This window comes from Azolla caroliniana, unplaced genomic scaffold (genome assembly GCF_043228905.1).
Source record: "Azolla caroliniana isolate FFs.n. ecotype wild unplaced genomic scaffold, voAzoCaro1.0.p SCAF_11, whole genome shotgun sequence".
NCBI lineage: Eukaryota > Viridiplantae > Streptophyta > Polypodiopsida > Salviniales > Salviniaceae > Azolla > Azolla caroliniana.
The window spans coordinates 14819472-14834084 of record NW_028230446.1 but is presented as its reverse complement, the minus strand read 5'-3'; the positions used below and the strand labels follow the sequence as shown (position 1 = coordinate 14834084).

General features: G+C 50.5%; 4 non-coding genes across 4 annotated transcripts; all 4 read left to right on the top strand.

The window, feature by feature from the left end:
* The first annotated feature begins 991 nt into the window (after window positions 1–991).
* TRNAD-GUC (transfer RNA aspartic acid (anticodon GUC)) lies at window positions 992–1063 on the top strand. Its single transcript has one exon. It is a non-coding gene; the product is annotated as a tRNA-Asp (tRNA).
* A 2403-nt stretch (window positions 1064–3466) lies between these two features.
* TRNAD-GUC (transfer RNA aspartic acid (anticodon GUC)) lies at window positions 3467–3538 on the top strand. Its single transcript has one exon. It is a non-coding gene; the product is annotated as a tRNA-Asp (tRNA).
* A 628-nt stretch (window positions 3539–4166) lies between these two features.
* Window positions 4167–4238, top strand: TRNAD-GUC (transfer RNA aspartic acid (anticodon GUC)). The gene has a single exon. It is a non-coding gene; the product is annotated as a tRNA-Asp (tRNA).
* Window positions 4239–5978: 1740 nt separating this feature from the next.
* Window positions 5979–6050, top strand: TRNAD-GUC (transfer RNA aspartic acid (anticodon GUC)). The gene has a single exon. It is a non-coding gene; the product is annotated as a tRNA-Asp (tRNA).
* Window positions 6051–14613: the final 8563 nt, after the last annotated feature.

The following is a 14613-nucleotide window of genomic DNA, read 5'->3' as shown; positions in this document are numbered from 1 at the left end:
AGGCGCGAAAGGCGTTGCAAATCTCATGTCATCTTCGAGGGCATTCTTTCTCGGTCTGTGGGATTCTCTATTCCTTTAAAACACTTAGGGCCGTACAGTGGGTCGTCAGCGAGGGAAGGACTATATTACCATGATCTCGTTCGAGTGCACACATGGCTATTCCAGTTCATATGCGGACGAACATCGTCACATAACATGCATTGGCGACGAAACCGAGCTATATTTTCGACATTCCGGTACATGGTCGGAGCAAGTAGTACAGAGGATATATCCTCCAACACCAACATGTTGTTGTAGTATAGTGGTGAGTATTCCTGCCTGTCACACGGGTGACCCAGGTTCGATCCGCGGCAACGGCGTGAAGGACGGGGCAAATCTCCTGTCATCTTCTAGGGCATTGTTGCTCGCTACGTTGGATTCTCTATCCCTTTCAAACACTTGGGGGCGTACAGTGGGTTGTCAACAAGAGACGGTACATACTACCATTATCCAGTCCAAGTGCACACCTGGGTATTGCAGTTCATATGCGGACGAACTTCTTTGCATAACATGTATTTGCGACGAAACCGTGCCATTTTTTCGACATTCCAGTACATGGTTCGAGTCAGTAGTACAGAGGATACTTTCTCCAACACCGACATGTTGTTGTAGTATAGTGGTGAGTATTCCCGCCTGTCACGCGAGTGACCCGGGTTCGATCCCCGGCAACGGCGTGAAGGACGGGGCAAATCTCCTGTCATGTTCTAGGGCATTGTTGCTCGCTCTGTTGGATTCTCTATCCCTTTCAAACACTTGGGGGCAGTGGGTTGTCAACGAGAGAGCGTCCATACTACCATGATCCAGTCTGAGTGCACATATGGGTATTGCAGATCATATGTGGACGAACAGCTTCGCATCACATGTATTTGCGACGAAACCGAGCCATGTTTTTGACATTCGAGTACATGGTCCGAGCCAGTAGTACAGAGGATACTTTCTCCAACACCGACATGTCGTTGTAGTATAGTGGTGAGTATTCCCGCCTGTCACGCGGGTGACCCGGGTTCGATCCCCGGCAACGGCGTGAAGGACAGGGCAAATCTCCTGTCATCTTCTAGGGCATTGTTGCTGGTTCCGTTGGATTCTGTATCCCTTTCAAACACTTGGGGCGTACAGTGGGTTGTCAACGAGAGAGGGTTCATACTACCATGATCTAGTCCGAATGCACACCTGGGTATTGCAGTTCATATGCCGACGAACTTCTTCGCATAACATATATGTGTGACGAAACCGGGCCATGTTTTCGACATTCCAGTACATGGTTCGAGCCAGTAATACAGAGGATACTTTCTCTAACACCGACATGTCGTTGTAGTCTAGTGGTGAGTATTCCCGCCTGTCGCGCGGGTGACCCGGGTTTGATACCCGACAACGGTGCGAAGGGTGGGGCAAATCTCCTGTCATCTTCTAGGCCATTCTTTCTCTTACTGCCAAATTTTATACCCCTTACTAAGACCTTGTGGCATACAGTGGGTCATCAGTGAGGTAGGGTACATATTACCATGATCTCGTCCAAGCGCACACATGGGTATTCCAGTTCATATGCGAACGAACATCGCCACATACCATGTATTGGCGACGACACCGGGCCATGTTTTCGATATTCCGGTACATGATCCGAACAAGTAGTACTCACCACTATAGGATACTTTCTCCAACACCAACATGTCGTTGTAGTATAGTGGTGAGGATTCCCGCCTGTCACGCATGTGACCCGGGTTCGATCCCCGGCAACGGCGTGAAAGGCGTGGCAAATCTCCTGTCATCTTCTAGGCCATTCTTTCTCGGTCCGTTGGATTCTCTATCCCTTTAAAACACTTAGGAGCGTACAGTGGGTCGTTAGCGAGGGAGGGACTATATTACCATGATCTCGTCCGAGTGCACACATGGGTATTCCAGTTCATATGCGAACGAACATCGTCACCTTCTATGTATTGGCGACGACACCGGGCTATGTTTTCGACATTCCGGTTCCGAACAAGTAGTACTCACCACTATACTATAGTTCCTCCAACACCAACATGTCGTTGTAGTATCGTGGTGAGTATTCCCGCTTGTCACGCGGGTGACCCGGGTTCGATCCCTGGCAACGGCGCGAAAGGCGTGGCAAATCTCATATCGTCTTCGAGGTTATTCTTTCTCGGTTCGTTGGATTCTCTATCCCTTTAAATCACTTAGGGGCGTACAGTGGGTCGTTAGCGAGGGAGGGACTATATTACCATGATCTCGTCCAAGTGCACACATGGGTATTCCAGTTCATATGCGAACGAACATCGTCACGTACCATGTATTGGCAACGACACCGGGCTATGTTTTCGACTCTCTGGTACATGATCCGAACAAGTAGTACTCACCACTATACTATACTTCCTCCAACACCAACATGTCGTTGTAGTATCGTGGTGAGTATTCCCGCTTGTCACGCGGGTGACCCGGGTTCAATCCCCGGCAACGACGCGAAAGGTGTGGCAAATCTCATATCGTCTTCGAGGGTATTCTTTCTTGGTTCGTTGGATTCTCTATCCCTTTAAATCACTTAGGGGCGTACAGTGGGTCGTTAGTGAGGGAGGGACTATATTACCATGATCTCGTCCGAACGAACATATGCGGACGAACATCATCACATAACATACATTTGCGACGAAACTGGCCTATATTTTCGACATTCCAGTACATGGTCAGAGAAAGTAGTACAGAGGATATATCCTCCAACACCAACATGTCGTTGTAGTATAGTGGTGAGTATTCCCGCTTGTCACGCGGGTGACCCGGGTTCAATCCCCGGCAACGGCGCGAAGGACGGGGAGAATCTCCATTCATCTTCTAGGGCATTCTTGCCTGCTCCGTTGGATTCGCCATCCCTTTCAAACACTTGGTGGCATACAGTGGGTTGTCAGTGAGCGAGGGTCTACACTACCATGATCTCGTCCGAGTGCACAAATGGGTATTACAGTTCATATGCGGACGAACATATTCGCAAATCATGTATTTGCGACGAAGCCGGGCTATGTTTTCAACATTCCGGTACATTCGAGCAAGAAGTATAGGGGATACTATTTCAAGCACCAACATGTCGTTGTAGTATAGTGGTGAGTATTCCCGCCTATCACACGGGTGACCTGGGTTCGATCCTCGACAATGGCGCGAAGTGCGTGGCCAATCTCATGTCATCTTCGAGGGCATTCTTTCTCGGTCCATTGGATTCTCTATCTCTTTAAAACAGTTAGGGGCGTACAGTGGGTCAACAGCGAGGGAGGGACTATATTACCATGATCTCGTCCGAGTGCACACATGGGTATTCCAGTTTATATGCGGACGAACATCGTCACATACCATACATTGGCAACGAAACCGGCCTATATTTTCAACGTTCCAGTACATGGTCGGTGAAAGTAGTACATAGGATATATCCTCACGACACCAACATGTCGTTGTAGTATAGTGGTGAGTATTCCCGCCTGTCACGCGGGTGACCCGGGTTCAATCCCCGGCAACGGCGCGAAGGACGGGGAGAATCTCCATTCATCTTCTAGGGCATTCTTGCCTGCTCCGTTGGATTCGCCATCCCTTTCAAACACTTGGTGGCATACAGTGGGTTGTCAGTGAGCGAGGGTCTACACTACCATGATCTCGTCCGAGTGCACAAATGGGTATTACAATTCATATGCGGACGAACATATTCGCAAAACATGTATTTGCGACGAAGCCGGGCTATGTTTTCAACATTCCGATACATTCGAGCAAGAAGTATAGGGGATACTATTTCAAGCACCAACATGTCGTTGTAGTATAGTGGTGAGTATTCCCGCCTATCACACGGGTGACCTGGGTTCGATCCTCGACAATGGCGCGAAGTGCGTGGCCAATCTCATGTCATCTTCGAGGGCATTCTTTCTCGGTCCATTGGATTCTCTATCTCTTTAAAACAGTTAGGGGCGTACAGTGGGTCAACAACGAGGGAGGGACTATATTACCATGATCTCGTCCGAGTGCACACATGGGTATTCCAGTTTATATGCGGACGAACATCGTCACATACCATACATTGGCAACGAAACCGGCCTATATTTTCAACGTTCCAGGTCGGTGAAAGTAGTACATAGGATATATCCTCACGACACCAACATGTCGTTGTAGTATAGTGGTGAGTATTCCCGCCTGTCACGCGGGTGACCCGGGTTCAATCCCCGGCAACGGCGCGAAGGACGGGGAGAATCTCCATTCATCTTCTAGGGCATTCTTGCCTGCTCCGTTGGATTCGCCATCCCTTTCAAACACTTGGTGGCATACAGTGGGTTGTCAGTGAGCGAGGGTCTACACTACCATTATCTCGTCCGAATGCACACATGGGTATTACAGTTCATAGGCGGACGAACATATTCGCAAAACATGTATTTGCGACAAAACCGGGCTATGTTTTCAACATTCCCGTACATTCGAGCAAGTAGTATAGGGGATACTTTTTCCAGCACCAACATGTCGTTGTAGTATAGTCGTGAGTATTCCCGCCTGTCACACGGGTGACCTGGGTTCGATCCCCGACAATGGCGCGAAGGGCGTGGCAAATCTCATGTCATCTTCGAGGGCATTATTTCTCGGTCCATTGGATTATCTATCCCTTTAAAACACTTAGGGGCGTACAGTGGGTCAACAACGAGGGAGGGACTACATTACCATGATCTCGTCCGAGTGCACACATGGGTACTCCAGTTCATATGCGAACGAACATCGTCACGTACCATGTATTGGCGACGACACCGGGCCATGTTTTCGACATTCCGGTACATGATCCGAACACGTCGTACTCACCACTATACTATACTTCGTCCAACACCAACGTGTCATTGTAGTATAGTGGTGAGTATTCTCGCCTGTCATGCGGGTGACCCGGGTTCGATCCCCAACATAGGCGCGAAAGGCGTGGCAAATCTCATGGCATCTTCGAGGGCATTCTTTCTCGGTCCGTTGGATTCTCTATCCCTTTAAAACACTTAGGGGCGTACAATGGGTCGTCAGCGAGGGGGGGACTATATTACCATGATCTCGTCCGAGTGCACACATGGGTATTCCAGTTCATATGCGGACGACCATCGTCACATAACATACATTTGCGACGAAACCGGCCTATATTTTCGACTTTCCATTACATGGTCGGAGAAAGTAGTACGAGGATATATCCTCCAACACCAACATGTCGTTGTAGTATACTGGTGAGTATTCCCGCCTGTCACGCGGGTGACTTGGGTTCGATCCCCGGCAACGGCGCGAAGGACGGGGAGAATCTCCTCTCATGTTCTAGGGCATTCTTTCTTGCTCCGTTGGATTCGCTATCCCTTTCAAACACTTGGTGGCATACATAGGGTTGTCAGTTAGCGAGGGGCTACACTACCATGATCTCGTCCGAGTGGACATATGAACTCGGACGAACACATGATCATATGTTCGTCCGCATATGATCTCGTCCGAGTTTATATACGGACGAACATATACGCAAAACATGTATCTGCGACGAAACCGGGCTATATTTTGAACATTCCGGTACATTCCAGCAAGTAGTATAGGGGATACTTCTTCCAACACCATATGTCGTTGTAGTATACTACTGAGTATTCCCGCCTATCACACGGGTGACACGGGTTCGATCCCCGGCAATGGCGTGAAGGACGGGGCAAATCTCCTGTAATGTTCTAGGGCATTGTTGCTCGCTCTGTTGGATTCTCTATCCCTTTCAAACACTTGGGGGCGTACAGTGGGTTGTCAACGAGAGAGGGTCCATACTACCATGATCCAGTCCGAGTGCATACATGGGTATTGCAGTTCATATGTGGACGAACAGCTTCGCATAACATGTATTTGCGACGAAACCGGGCCATGTTTTCGACATTCCAGTACGTGGTCCGAGCCAGTAGTACAGAGGATACTTTCTCCAACACCTTCATGTCGTTGTAGTATAGTGGTGAGTATTCCCGCCTGTCACGCGGGTGACCCGGGTTCGATTCCCGGCAACGACGTGAAGGATGGGGCAAATCTCCTGTCATCTTCTAGGGCATTGTTGCTCGTTCCGTTGGATTCTTTATCCTTTTCAAACACTTGGGGGCGTATAGTGGGTTGTCAACGAGAGAACGTACATACTACCATGATCCAGTCCGAGTGCACACCTGGGTGTTGCAGTTCATATGTGGACGAACATCTTCGCATAACATGTATTTGCTACGAAACTGGGCCATGTTTTGGACATTCCATTACATGGTTCGACCCAGTAGTACAGAGGGTACATTTTCTAACATCGACATGTCGTTGTAGTCTAGTGGTGAGTATTCCCGCCTGTCACGCGGGTGACCTAGGTTCGATCCCCGGCAACAGTGCGAAGGGCGGGGAAAATCTCCTATCATCTTCTAGGCCATTCTTTCTCTTAGCACCATATTTTATACCCCTTACGAAGACTTGGGGGCATACAGTGGGTCATCAGCGAGGCAGGGTACATATTACCATGATCTCGTCCAAGTGCACACATGGGTATTCCAGTTCATATGCGAACAAACATCGTCACGTACCATGTATTGGGGCGACACCGGGCCATGTTTTTGACATTCCGGTACATGATCCGAACAAGTAGTACTCACCACTATACTACACTTCCTCCAACACCAACATGTCATTGTAGTATAGTGGTGAGTATTCCCTCCTGTCATGCGGGTGACCCGGGTTCGATCCCCGGCATAGGCGCGAAAGGCGTGGCAAATCTGATGTCATCTTCGAGGGCATTCTATCTCGGTCCGTGGGAATCTCTATATTACCATGATCTCGTCCCAGTGCAAACATGCGAATTGCAGTTCATATGCAGATGAACATCGTCACATAACATGCATTGGCGACGAAACCAAGCTATATTTTCGACATTCTGATCCATGGTCGTAGCAAGTAGTATAGAGGATACATCCTCCAACACGAACATGTCGTTATAGTATAGTGGTGAGTATTCCCGCCTGTCACGTGCGTGACCCGGGTTCGATCCCCGTGAACGGCGTGAAGGACGGGGAAAATCTATTGTCATGTTCTAGGACATTGTGGCTCACTCTGTTGGATTCTCTATCCCTTTCAAACACTTGGGGGCGGTGGGTTGTCAACGATAGAGGGTCCATACTACCATGATCCAGTTTGAGTGCACACATGGGTATTGCAGATCATATGTGGACGAACATCTTCGCATAACATGTATTTGCGACGAAATCGGGTCATGTTTTCGACATTCCAGTACATGGTACGAGCCAGTAGTACAAAGGATACTTTCTCCAACACCGACATGTCGTTGTAGTATAGTAGTGAGTATGGACCCGGGTTCGATCCCCGGCAACGGCGTGAAGGACGGGGCAAATCTCCTGTCATCTTCTAGGGCATTGTTGCTCGTTCCGTTGGATTCTCTATCCCTTTCAAACACTTGGGGGCGTACAGTGGGTTGTCAACGAGAGAGGGTCCATACTACCATGATCCAGTCCGAGTGCACACTTCGGTATTGCATTTTATATGCGGACGAACTTCTTCGCATAACATGTATTTGCGACGAAACTGGGCCATGTTTTCGACATTCCATTACATGGTTCGAGCCAGTAGTACAGAGAGTACTTTCTCTAACACCGACATGTCGTTGTAGTATAGTGGTGAGTATTCCCGCCTGTCACGCAGGTGACCCGGGTTCGATACCCGACAACGGTGCAAAGGGCGGAGCAAATCTCCTGTCATCTTCTAGGCCATTCTTTCTCTTACTGCTAGATTTTATACCCCTTACAAAGACTTGAGGGCATACAGTGGGTCGTCAGCGAGGCAGGGTACATATTACCATGATCTCGTCCAAGTGCACACATGGGTATTCCAGTTCATATACGAACGAACATCGTCATGTACCATGTATTGGGGACGACAGCGGGCCATGTTTTCGACATTCCGGTACATGATCCGAACAAGTAGTAGTCACCACTATACTACACTTCCTCCAACACCAACATGTCGTTTTAGTATAGTGGTGATTATTCCCGCTTGCCACGCGGGTGACCCGGGTTCGATCCTCGGCATAGGCGCGAAAGGCGTGGCAAATCTGCTGTCATCTTCTAGGCCATTGTTTCTCTTACCGCCAGATTTTATACCCCTTACGAAGACTTGGGGGCATAGAGTGGGTTGTTAGCGAGGCAGGTGTTGAGCGGCAAGCTCAACCGGAGCCGGATCGGTTGAATAAGCCGGAGCCGGTAAGCGAGACGGATCGGGCGAAACGGATCGGTATTACGGTGAGCAACCGAACCGGCAAGCAGTGGAGGCCGGGTGCAATCCGTAACCGTAAGTCCAATCGGAAGCCTAGTATAGGATAGACTACTAGGTAGCTATAGTCTCGTAGTAAGTGTTAGATGCTCGTGTGAGCATTGAAGTACATGGTACTTCTGTCAGTCCCAAGAGGACTTGTATAAATAGTGTTACTTAGCACAGTGTGTGTACAGAGTTTTGATATAATTTTGAAATTGTGTTCTGCTCTCTCTCTCTCTCTCTCTCTCTCTCTCTCTCTCTGTTGTTCTCTGTTTTACGCTTCCGCAAACACTTACATTCTCATGGTATCAGAGCGCAAGGGTTGAGAACCTCTGCTGTAGATATTTACTCTTGAAAAGAAAACCCTAACAGGTCGAAAACAGACACAGTAGAAGACATGGATAGAGGCATGGCTACGTCGCTCCCGGTGGAGAAGCTCGACAGGAGCAACTACGCATCCTGGTCTTACAAGATGCACCAGTACCTGCTTGGACACGGGTACTGGAGTTATGTTGAACGAGCGAATGATGCGGCGCCCGACTCAGCACACAAGGACTTCCCGATATGGGAACAGGCGGCAAGCAGGGTGATGTACTGCTTCGCATCCAGTGTCAGCGATCAGCTGCTCAGCCACATCCGTGACACCAAGACACCGAAGGATGCTTGGGGAACCAGAAAAAGGTTTTCGCCGCAAGCACCACTGCCCGGAAGCTGCAACTCAGACAGGAGTTGAGCAATGTTCGATAGAAGAACATGTCCGTGGCAAACTACACGGGTCGGATAAAGGAAATCTGCGACTCGCTCGCCTCTATCAATGTTACCATAGAGGAAGAAGAGATGGTGCAAGTATGTCTCGGAGGCCTAGCATCCAAATTTGGAGCGTTCCGGACTGCGGTGTGTACAAGGGTGAATACCCCCTCATTCTTCGACTTACAGTCGATGCTCCTTGTAGAGGAGAACCACGCCGGTGCATCTACTAGTGCATCCCCGGACAGCCAAATGTTGTACACGGGAACGGATCGGCTCCGTGGGCGTGGTGGAAGAGGTGGGTCGGCACGCAATGGAGGCGGCCGGCAAGAGCAGGAACAAAGGCACTATGAGTGTGGCGACAGCAGTTCCGGGACTTCCACAAGTAGGGGGAGTCAAGGTGGTGCCGGAGGTCGGCAAGACAAATCCGCTACGGAATGCTGGTTTTGTGGCAATAAAGGCCACAGGGAAAGCGAGTGCTGGAGAAAGCGTGCCGATTCGGACAAATCCGGATCCGGCAAGACCGGTAAGGGTGGCCGACAAAACTCGCACTACGCAAACGGATCAGGAGGATCCGGAACCGGAAAGGCCGGTAAGGGGCCAGCCTTGGTGATGAATCAAAGGGCAAACTCAATGAAGAAGACCACTTCCAAAATGGAGGAAGTGTGGTATGTTGATTCCGGCACGTCAAACCACATGACGAGCCACAAAGAGTGGTTCTCCTTTCTGGAGAAACCGGATCAACCAGGAGTAGTCGAAACCGGAGACGACACTCCTCACCCAATCGTGCACGTCGAAGAAGTCCCTCTAAGCCACGTCGGACAGAAAGGGAAGCTGATGAACGTATTACACGTTCCGACAATCACGAAGAACCTAGTGTCCGTCGGTCAGATTGTCGACCAGGGGATGCAGGTGCGGTTTACGCACCTCGGGTGCTTCATTGAGGATGAGGGCGAAGTCATTGCGCAAGGGCGCAGAGACGGGAGGATGTTTATCCTCAACACCAATGACTTTGGCACCGCTCTGTTCGCGAATCGACAGAAGGTCGAGTCGGACATCGACCAGTGGCACAAGCGGATAGGCCACGTCAACTACCGGAGGCTTCAAGACCTGCAAACGAAACAAGTCGTTGTCGGTTTGCCGAAGATCAGCAGCCGGAGAGCCAAAATTTGTGAAGCCTGCCAGCTTGGGAAGCAACACCAGCTTCCATTCCCCACCGAACGGAACCGGAGCCGTAACATGCTCGATCTCATCCATTCGGATGTGTGGGGACCGGCACAAAGTGTAAGCCTTGGCGGGAGCCGGTACTTCGTCTTCTTCATCGACCACTATACTCGATATACTTGGATCTACCTCATTGAGCGGAAGAGCGAAGTCTTCGACTGTTTCTGGAGCCTCCAGAAGATGGTGGAACGGGAATCGGAGAGGAAGATCAAATGCCTTCGGTCCGATGGCGGAAAGGAATATTTTTCCGGCCAATTCACTACTTATCTGCAGCAGAAGGGAATTCGGCGAGAGTTCAGCTGCAGATACACACCGGAGCAAAACGGTGTGGCCGAAAGGAAGAACCGGACACTCGTCGAAGCGGCAAGGGCAATGCTGGAGGAGAAGAGCATGCCCCGGTTCTACTGGGCGGAGGCGGTCCAGACGGTCGTCTACATACAAAACCGCATTGGTGACAAGGTGTCAGCACATGAGCTGTATTTCGGGCGTAAGCCGAACTTAAGACACCTTCGGATATTCGGCAGCATAGCGTATGTGCATGTGCCGGATCAGAAGCGGAGAAAGCTGGATGCAAAATCGGAAAAATGCATCCTAGTCGGCTATGCTCAAGAGCAAAAGGGGTATAAGTGCTATAACCCCCGGACGAAGGAAGTCCGAGTTAGCCAGGATGTCGAGTTCGATGAATCGGCATCCTGGTACTCCGTACCGACTCCGACTTCCGATCCCGACCCAATGCCGGAAGATCAGGCCAGTGAGCCTGAATCAGCCCTGGCAGAGGATGATGAAGCCGGGACTCAAGATGAGAGTCCAGAATCGTTATGGTTGAGTGGACCGAACGAGCGATTGAGTCGGTTGGACCAGTCGGATGAAGAGACGGCAAGTGGTGCAGACTCTGTCGTGCTCTCCCCGCGCAAGGAACCGAGGAAACGGTTCACGCGCAAAGAGAAGGGGAAGAGGAAGATGTCGGAATTCGAAACCGGCAACGATGAGTCGGATCGGTGCGTATCCGACTCCGGAAAGGAGAAAGGCGGATCTTCAGCAACGAAGACCGAACTGGCCAAGAAGGGCCTCAAATCAGGTGACGGTGTGTTGCGCCGATCAACCCGCCAGAAGGATCCTGTCATGCGGTACGGGTGGGTACAATGAATACATGGCGCATCATTATGCGTACATGACTAAAGTGACAGAAGTGCGTGAGCCGGAGAGCTACGCTATCGTGAAGATCCGTCACTACGCACGGATCGTGAGGCGGAACCGCCGAGGTTCTGGACAAGAAGGATTTAGAGTCGATACAAGCTTTGGCGAGAAAGTACTTAAGATAGATTGGGAAAGAGAGAAGATGAGATTACACGATTGATTTGATAACGAAATTCTTCTTCTTAATTTTCATAAAAAAAAACCGTATTTTTTCTCCTCCCCCTTCCCTCTTTTATAGATGCTCTCATGCATATGATGCATGTGATGTTGAGAACTCGACGTTCCTTATGTCCGACGCTCGGCCACAACCGAGATTCTTTTCATACACAGAAAAACAGGTAATGAAACGCGACACAAAAGAGGAGAAATGGTACACATGAGGTATACGTGGAAAACCCCAAAATAGGGGAAAAACCACGGCAGCCCGCAAGCTGCAAACTGTCACTATGTAGAAATATACAACAGTGAGATCACTGAGGCAACGACCTCGTGCTCTCAGATCTTCGCCACAGGCGGCGGTTACAACAGAGGCAACGACCTCGTCTCTCTCTCTCTCTCTCTCTGTACAGTTACGCGCTCTGATTTCTTCTTCTGCACCACAACAAAAGAATAACAACAAGAACGACAACTATAACTAAAAGTTTGCCCTAAGTCATATTTATACTAATATGACTTTTCGGCTATTTACAAATGTAGCCTCGATGGGCTCCATCCGGCTCTCCGCAATCGGGTACTCCCCATCCGGCTCTCCGCAGTCGGGTACTCCTCATCCGGTTCATACCGGGCCTACACCATCCGACTCTCCGCAGTCGGGTACTCCTCATCCGGTTCATACCGTTTCGGCCTCGGCCGAGTTTGTTCGTCGGCACTGTTCTTCTCACTTCCCATCCGGAGGGACCTGTCTACCAACAAACTCCCCCTTCACTCCGGCATGGGGTGTCTTTCCAGCCCGATCCTCTTCCGACATGCGTCCAGCTTGTCGGGTGTCAGCACTTTGGTCAGCATATCTGACCCGTTCTCGGCCGTGTGAATCTTCGCCAGTGCGAACTCCTGGTCATCTACCCTTTCCCGGGTCCAGTGATACCTCCGCTGGATATGCTTCGTCCGGGAATGGTAGGCCGCATTCTTAGCAAGGTGGATGGCACTTTGACTGTCGCAGTAGAGTCGGTATTCCTCTTGTCGGATACCGAGCTCTCCGATGAAGTCCTTCATCCATAATATTTCCTTGCCGGCTTCTACAGCCGCCATGTACTCCGCCTCTGTGGTTGACAATGCAACCATCTTCTGCAGCCTTGACTGCCACGAAACAGCTCCCCCTGCATATGTCATCACATATCCGGATGTAGACCGGCTGGTATCCACATCAGCCGACATGTCCGAATCGGTGAAACCGTCCAGTTGAGGTTTCCCGGAGCCGAATCGGAGACACATATTTGAAGTGCCCTTCAAATACCGGAGTATCCATTTGACCGCGTTCCAATGCTCCTTGCCGGGATTACTCATGAACCGGCTCACCACTCCGACTGCGTATCCAATGTCCGGTCGGGTACAAACCATTGCATACATCAAGCTCCCGACGGCAGAGGCATATGGGATCTTCATCATATCTGCCTTCTCTCCTTTTGTCTTCGGGCTTTGCTTGCCGGACAACTTGCAGTTTGCCGGAAGTGTCGATCCGACCGGTTTTGCATCTGACATGTTGAACCGGTGAAGCACCTTTGTTACATACTTCTCCTGTGACAGCCATAATTGCTTCACTGACCGGTCCCGAATGATGTGCATCCCCAACATTTGTCTTGCTGGACCCAAGTCTTTCATTGAGAAGGTCCGGTTGAGAGCCTTCTTCAGCATCCGTATTTTGCCTTGGTCTCGTCCGACGATCAACATGTCATCCACGTACAGGAGGAGTATCAGGAAGTCCCCTCCTTCGAACTTCTTCACGAACACGCAGTGATCGGCCTGCGTCTTATGGTACCCTTGATCGGTCATGAAGGAGTCGAACTTCCGGTACCATTGCCGGGGAGCCTGCTTCAGTCCGTACAGGCTCTTCTTCAACCGGCATACCAGGTGCTCCTTCCCTCTCTCCACAAATCCTTCCGGTTGCTGCATGTAGATCTCCTCTTCGAGGTCGCCATGAAGGAATGTCGTCTTCACGTCCAGCTGCTCTACCTCGAGGTCCATGCTTGCTGCTATACTCAGCACCATCCGGATGGAGGTCATCTTTACTACCGGGGCGAATATTTCGTCGAAGTCCACGCCCTTCTTTTGCTGGAACCCCTTCACCACGATCCTGGCTTTGTATCTCGGGGGGTTGCCGGCATCTCCCGGTTTCAACTTGAACACCCACTTGTTTCGGAGTGCCCGCTTTCCTTTCGGCAACTCCACCAATTCGTACGTATGGTTCTCATGCAGGGAATCCATCTCATCCTGCATGGCACTTAACCATTTTCGGTTGTGGGTGTCAACCTTCGCTTCTTCGAAGCTTTCCGGCTCCCCTTCATCGGTCAGCAGGACATGCTCTGCATCCGGAAATCTCCGGGGCGCCCTTCTCTCTCTGAGAGGATATCTACGTCTTCAGGCTTCGGTAATCGGTTCCTCCATTTGCTCTTCATCCGAATCCGATTTGGGGTCTTGACCGGTTCCGGTCTCAGCTTCCTCTACTTCGGCTTCTGCCGGTTCGGTATCCTCACCGTAACCGGCTGGTTCCTCGAGTGCTAACCGGTCTCTTGCCGGTTGGGTCTGCTCATTGTAGAGTCTATCCTTACCGGTCGACTCGGAGTTCATTATCTTCTTCTCCGACTCCCAGTCGGCGAGCGTCTTGTCCTCCATGAAGATAATATCTCGACTCCGGAATACCTTCTTGTCGACCGGGTCCCACACTCAGTAGCCGAACTCATCGTCACCGTAACCGAGGAATATGCATGGCCGGGTCTTTGGATCTAACTTTCCTCTCCGGTCCTTTGCTACATGCACGTACGCGAGACACCCGAACACCCTCAGATGCCGGTAGGACACTTCCTTACCGGTCCATACTCTCTGTGGAGTGTCTCCGTCCAAGGGTACTGAGGGTGATCTGTTTATCACATATGTCGCCGTCGACAGTGCCTCAGCCCA